Source organism: Dermochelys coriacea, chromosome 24, assembly GCF_009764565.3.
Source record: "Dermochelys coriacea isolate rDerCor1 chromosome 24, rDerCor1.pri.v4, whole genome shotgun sequence".
In the NCBI taxonomy this organism is placed as follows: Eukaryota; Metazoa; Chordata; order Testudines; family Dermochelyidae; genus Dermochelys; species Dermochelys coriacea.
This window is the reverse complement of record NC_050091.1, coordinates 16,841,032-16,847,896: the sequence shown is the minus strand read 5'-3', so window position 1 is coordinate 16,847,896 and position 6,865 is coordinate 16,841,032.

Here is a 6,865-nt window from a genome sequence, read left to right as displayed (position 1 = left end):
TAGCACCATGCTCAAACCAGCTGAGCTAGCCAGGCACAGGATGTTTAATGTTAATGGCACAGCCAATTCGCAGCCCACTTCCTGTGTCATGGTACCCTCTAGTGGAATATTGTGGGTACTGCAGCTAAACGTACTGCTCCTTTGCTCATCCCTGCGAGCCGAGCCGGGCTGGGCCTGACTGAGAGCGGGGTTGCTGCAGACCAGCCTCAGCTCCCCGCCCCAGGGACGGTTCAAAATGCAGCAGCCCAGCCTGGCGCCAGCACCCTCAGAGGGTTTAGACCCGTGGGGGTGGCTCTCAGATTGCCCCTGCGTCCCCGGCACTGCAAACCCGGCGTGTCAATAGCACCCGGGGGCTGGGCCAGAGGTGGGGTCAGGTCTCCCCCGCTTCAGCAGCAATTCAGCGCAGGCCTTGCTTCTTTCTTTTTTCTTTGCCTTGCCGCTGGAGCTGGCCCTGACCCTGCCCTGGGGCAGTCCAGGGCTCCAGGGCAGCTATGCAAAGATGAATTCTTTTGGAGCCTGCAGAATCTCATGTTAAATCAGAGAAATGCAGGATTGGAAGGGGCCAATTCCCAGAGGTGTTGGACACCCCATGGCCCAAAGGCAGCAAGGGGGGGGGGGACGGTGCCATTGGGCAGTCCAGCCTCGGATAGGGCTTTGCAGGGTCAGAATAGTCCTGGGGGAAGACACAGGAAGTGTCTTTGTGGGGGAGGAAACAGGGTGGTGCCACCTCACTCTCAGCCGTATCCCCTGTGACGGGTTGGATCACAGAAACCACCTTGGAAGCTGCCAACTGATGTGCCAAGACTACTTCTGCTCCTGCTTTCCTGCCCTGGCAGCTTAGGACTTCAGTGCCCGGCCTGGTTTGAGCTGGACCCAGGTCTGAACCACGTCATCTAACATCTGAAGGCTTAATTGAAAGCAATTTAGGAAGTGCTCTTGTCCTTGACAATCAGATGCCCAACTCCTAATGGGGTCCAAACCTTAAATAAATCCATTTTACCCTGTATAAAGCTTATACAGGGTAAAATCATAAATTGTTTGCCCTCTATAACACTGATAGAGACATATGCACAGCTGTTTGCCCTCCCTGCCCTCCAGGTATTAATACATACTCTGTTAATTAATAAGTAAAAAGTGATTTTATTAAATACAGAAAGTAGGATTTAAGTGGTTCCAAGTAGTAACAGATAGAACAAAGTGAATTACCAAGCAAAATAAAATAAAACATGCAAGTCTATGTCTAGTATGGTAACAAAACTGAATACAGATAAAAACCTCACCAGTTCCAGCAAGCTCTCTCTTACAGACTAATCTCCTTATACTCTGGGTCCAGCAATGACTCACACCCCCTGTAGTTATTGTCCTTTGTTCCAGTTTCTTTCAGGTATTTTGGGGGTGGAGAGGCTCTCTCTTTAGCCAGCTGAAGACAAAATGGAGGGGTCTCCCAGGGGTTTAAATAGACTTTCTCTTGTGGGTGGAGACCCCCTCCTCTCTCTTATGCAAAGTCCAGCTACAAAATGGAGTTTTGGAGTCATCTTGGCAAGTCACATGTCCAAGCATGACTGAGTTCCTTACCAGCCAAGCCACATTCCTGGGAAAGCCCAGATGTGGATTGGCATCTCCAAGTTCATTGTTAGCTTAAGGGCTTCTTGACTGGGCACTTACTGAGAATAGTCTTTTCTCAGGCAGCTGACCAACTACTTCACTAAAACCTACTCAGAATCAAACAGGTATACAGCCAATATTCATAACTTCGAATATGAAAATGATACATGCATACAAATAGGACTAATAGATTCAGTAGATCATAACCTCTACAGAGATAAATTACATGGCATATGTAGCATAAAACATATTCCAATTATGTCATATATGCATTCATAAGCATAGCTCCATGAAGCCTTATGGGGGGCACCGTCAGACCCCCCTCCCCTCAAACCCCTCACCACGCCACCTCCTAGTCAGTCTTGGGCTCTGACTCTGCTCAGGGCTATGTTCTGCCCTCATACCCCCACCCCAGTCATAGAATCATAGAATATCAGGGTTGGAAGGGACCTCAGGAGATCATCTAGTCCAACCCCCTGCTCAAAGCAGGGCCAATCCCCAATTTTTGCCCAGATCCCTAAATGGCCCCCTTGAGGATTGAACTTACAACCCTCGGTTTAACAGGCCAATGCTCAAACCATTGAGCTATCCCTCCCCCCAGGGCTTCACTAGCACACATGGCACCCAGACAAACAATTAATGCCAGAAATTGTTCCTTCTGTGGAACTGTCAATCTTGTGGAACTCATTGCCAGGGGATGTTGTGAGGGCCATAACTATAATGGGGTTCAAAAAAGAACCAGATAAATTCACGGAGGATGAGTCCATCTGTGGCTATGAGCCAGGAATGCAACCTCATGCTCTGTGTGTCCCTAGCCTAGCATTTCTCAAATGCGGCCACCAGGGGCTTTTTTTGCAGCCACAGCCTCCTGGACTATGATTGGGGCAGATGGGGCAAATCAGCAGCCCTTCCATAGGCGCAGCAGTGGGTGCTTGACCCACCCCTGCCCCTGCTCCACCCCCCATTCCAATCCCTTCCCCAAAATCTCTGCCCCAACTCAGCCCCCTCCCTGCCCCATTCCAGCTTCTTCCCCAAATCCCCCCCCCATAGAATCATAGAATATCAGGGTTGGAAGGGTCCTCAGGAGGTCACCAATCCAACCCCCTGCTCAAAGCAGGACCAACCCCAATTTTTGCCCCAGATCCCTAAATGGCCCCCTCAAGGATTGAGCTCACAAACCTGGGTTTAGCAGGCCAATGCTCAAACCACTGAGCTCTCCGTCTTCCCCTGAGCATGCCACGTTCCTGCCCCTCCCCCCCAGAGCTTGCTACACCACGAAACAGCTGTTTGGCGGTGGAGGTGGGTGGTGAGGTGGGGAAGTGAGGGGACTTTGGCTGCCGGTGGGTGCAGAGCACACACTATTTTTTCCCTGGAGCACCCACGGAGTAGGGGCTTATGAGCCCTTCCCCCACCCTCGTGCTCCTGGATGCACTGTCTTGGTGTTGATTGCTGGGGCTGCTGGTAGGGGTTCGGCCCTGCTCCCCTCCGGAGACACCTGGGGCACAACAGTGGAGGAGCACGCAGCTGGTGAGTTCCCTTTCATGTTCAACTTTCATGTTCAAGTTCAACTTTCATGATAAAGAGATTGCACTACAGTACTTCAATGAGGTGAATTGAAGTTTCTTTTTTATAGTGCAAATGTTTGTAATAAAAAAAGTATAAAGTGAGCACTGTACACTTTGTATTCTGTATTGTAATTAAAATCAATAGCTTTGAAAATGTAGAAACATCCAAAAATATTTAAATAAATGGTATTCTATTATTGTTTATCAGCGCGATTAATCGCGTTTAATTTTTTTTAATCGCTTGACAGCCCTAATTATAATTTCTGTCTTGTTTTCAATTGCTTTTCTAATGGTTCCTAACATTTTGTTAGCTTTTGTGTTAGCTATTCACCCCATTGACGCTCCCATCAGTGCCAATCTCGATCATGGTGAGTGTGCCCAGGTTGTGCACCCAGTGGGTCGCCATGCACTAGCCGGCCACATGCCCCAGCGGAACCAGACCTGGCTGACAGTGTTCACCCCGCAGCAGCCCCACCAGCCATAGCTGATGTATTTGAGCTTCCCATTCATGTGGGCCCAGGGCAGGGAGGGGCTGCCTCACTGCAGAATGGCCCCCAGTCGCAAGAGGCACCAGGTGCCCATGGAGGCGTCAACACCACTCACAAACAGGTCTTTCCCTGGGTCGAGCTGTGCAAGGGACCCTGAGACAAGGGATGAGACTGGGATCAAGGGAAATAAACCCTCCCTGATCTCGGTCACAGTCTGTGCAGCACCTGGTGTAACAGGGGCCCTGATCTCAGCCTGGGCAGTGCCTGCACCTAGCACGACAGGGGCCCCAATCTCAGTCAGAGTCTGTGCAGTGCATGGCAGGATGGGGCCCTGCCTTCAAGCTATAAAAGCCCTAATAATAAAGTCTTTAGTAACTAGAGCAGGCACAGCTGTGTTCTGCTCTCTGTTTGGCTCCCCTGGCCGAGCCAGCCCAGCTGCTGGCAAGGGAGCCCCTAGCCCAGGTCCCAGCCGATAGCCACGGGGATGCAGGGACCTCAGCTGGGATGGCAAAGCAGGGATCTCTGCCCTGTCCCAGATGGATTAGGGTGGCCCCTCGGGGAGAAGGACCCTGACACCCCAGATTGCCTCTAGCCCCTGCGGTATGGGTACCTGTTGTTTTCTGCCAGGTGCTGCCCAGCAGTCAGTAGATGTAGTTGTGCCTGTCCACAGCCCACATGCCCCTGGACCCCTGGACACGTGCAGCATGGGCCCCAACACATAGAGCCAGTTCTCTTTGTACAGGACATAGACATCCCCAGCTTCATCCAAACCAATCACCTCCCTATTGCCAGCGTCAATCTGCTTCAGGGACCCTAGCACCTTGGTGAAGAGCTAAGCTGGGACCAACACAGAACACAATTCACATAGGGCTGGCTGGCCTAGGGGGTGGCTAATGAGTAATGGGGCCTTTCCCCACATGGGGCACTGGCTCTGATCCGGCCCCAGGGCAGAGACTGCCTGGCTCAAGGAGTGGGGAACGGGGTGTCACAGACTCCCAGGTTGTGCCCACTCTTGGCCCATACGGTCCCTGGTGGGGAACCCCTTTCGGTGCGACAGCCCCTCTTGGGGATCCACTCTCTCTCGGGGGTTAAGTCCCTCTGCCTCCTGGAACTGCACTTCTCTGAGCCTTAGCACACCTGTCTCTCGCCGTGGGCCCCCTCAGGGAGTCCCCTCGCTCTGGACCCCCGGGGCCTCCAGGCCCAGAGGGAATAATGCCCCCCTGTTCTCTAGCCCGGAGCGACTCCCAGCCAGTGTAAAACTGGAGTCTTTATTGAGCATCTGAACCCAGCACAGGAAACTCTCCAGGCCTCAGGCCTGGCCTCCCTCAGCACCGTACATCTAAGCCTCCCCTGCATCCAAGGGGCTCTGCCTGCTCCCTCTCTCCAGTCCAGAGACCCCGCCCCGCCCCGTGCTTCCCAGCTGGGCATCCGATATCACCTCCCCCACATCCCACCTCTGTCCATTGTCTATCCAGGTAACAGGGTCACCTGGGCCTTCTCTCCTCTCAGCCCTGCTTTGTACCCTGCTGGCTGGAACCAGCTGGTCAGGTCACCGGGGTCCTCTCTTTGCAGCCCATTGTCCTCCCACTGGCCAGAACCGGCTGCGACTCCTGAGCTGACCCTCCCGGTCACCAGGTCACCAGTCGCTGGGGTATCCATTCTCCAGGCCATTGGCTGGGGTCCCATTTCCACCGTGGGTCCTCTGTAACAACAAACTCCATCTCCCGTCACCTCATAAACCACTAACAGCCAGGGAAACAGCCCTACCCCCTCTGCAGGCAAACCATTGAAAAAAACAAGAAAAAAACAAGAGAGTTTGGCTGTTTGGCGTTGCTTAGTGCTTTCCAGGAGGGTGGGGAGAGGAGCGAGGTGGGGACTTTGGGGAAGGGGTTGGAATCGGGGTGGGAAAGGGGTGGGAAGAGGCAGGGCAGAGGTGGGATCTCATGGAAGGGGTGGAGTAGGGGCGGGGCCGGGGCAAAGGTGGGGGTGCTTTTTTATCTTTTGTGACAGGGTCAGGCCATATGGCTACAGGAGAGTGATAGAAGGCAATATTAGCCCCAGGTTAAGTAGGTCCCTTTTTCTGGGAGGAGGCTACCCGTGTCCAGGCTGCTGCCCAACAGGAGGCAGTGCGGCTGCAGCAAGAGACCAATTGCTTGTTGATGGACCAGGCCACTCAAGACCGTACTATGTTGCAGGAACTGGTAAATCAAGTGAAGGCCCTTGCAAAGATGAACCGTGTCCATGGTGGGACGCGTATAATACAGGCCAGCAATTGCCTGCAGAAAATGACGTGGGAGGATGACATAGAGGCATATCTCCTAGCCTTTGAGAGGACAGCCCTATGGGAGGCCTGGCCTCGAGATCAGTGGTCTGGCATCCTCGCCCCAATTCCTGTGTGAGCAGACCCATGCTACCTAATCCACCTTGTAGGGGTCTCACTAACCCCACATATGTACACCAGACCAGTGAAGCTAAATGGGGTAGAGACCACCACACTGGTTGATTCAGGGAGTGCTATCACACTTTTCTCAGGGAAGCTCGTGAAGCGTAGTCAGCTGCTGCAGGCTAAACGTACAGAAATAACATGTGTCCATGGGACTGTTAATTACTACCCCACCATCCCAGTAAAAACTGAAATCCAGGGGAACACTACTGAGGTAGCAGCAGGTATAGTCCCTAAACTCCCATACCCAGTGCTCATAGGAAGGGACTTCCCAGGGTTTGGAGACTTAATCCCAGTAGGGGGTTTGGCGAGAGAGGGGGACCCTGAAATTAGTGAGGCATCCCCAGTTGACTGTCAACCCCCAATCTTCTCTGAAATATCCCCAGATTTGTTCTCCCCTCCCAGATGGGGTAGAAAGACGAAAAGGGAAAGAAGGGCAGCTAAGGCCTTGGGAACCCGAATACTGACTCAAAGCCAGAGGGTCGCTCTCATAGGTAGATGGACCTGAGCAGCTCAAAATGACATCACCCAGGATGGAGAAGCACCCGAGTTTGACCCCCACCCTAACGCCTCTGAACCAGTAGAGGCAACAGAGACCGGCCCCCTAGATCTCAGGCAGATTAACCCCAGGAGAGGAAATTTTGGACAGGACCAGGCTGAAGACCCAAGGTACAACAACATTAGGAAGGAGGTGACTGAAATAGATGGGGTTCCTGTGCAAGCAAAAACCCAGGGACCAGGACCCTACTTCATAATGAAGAAGA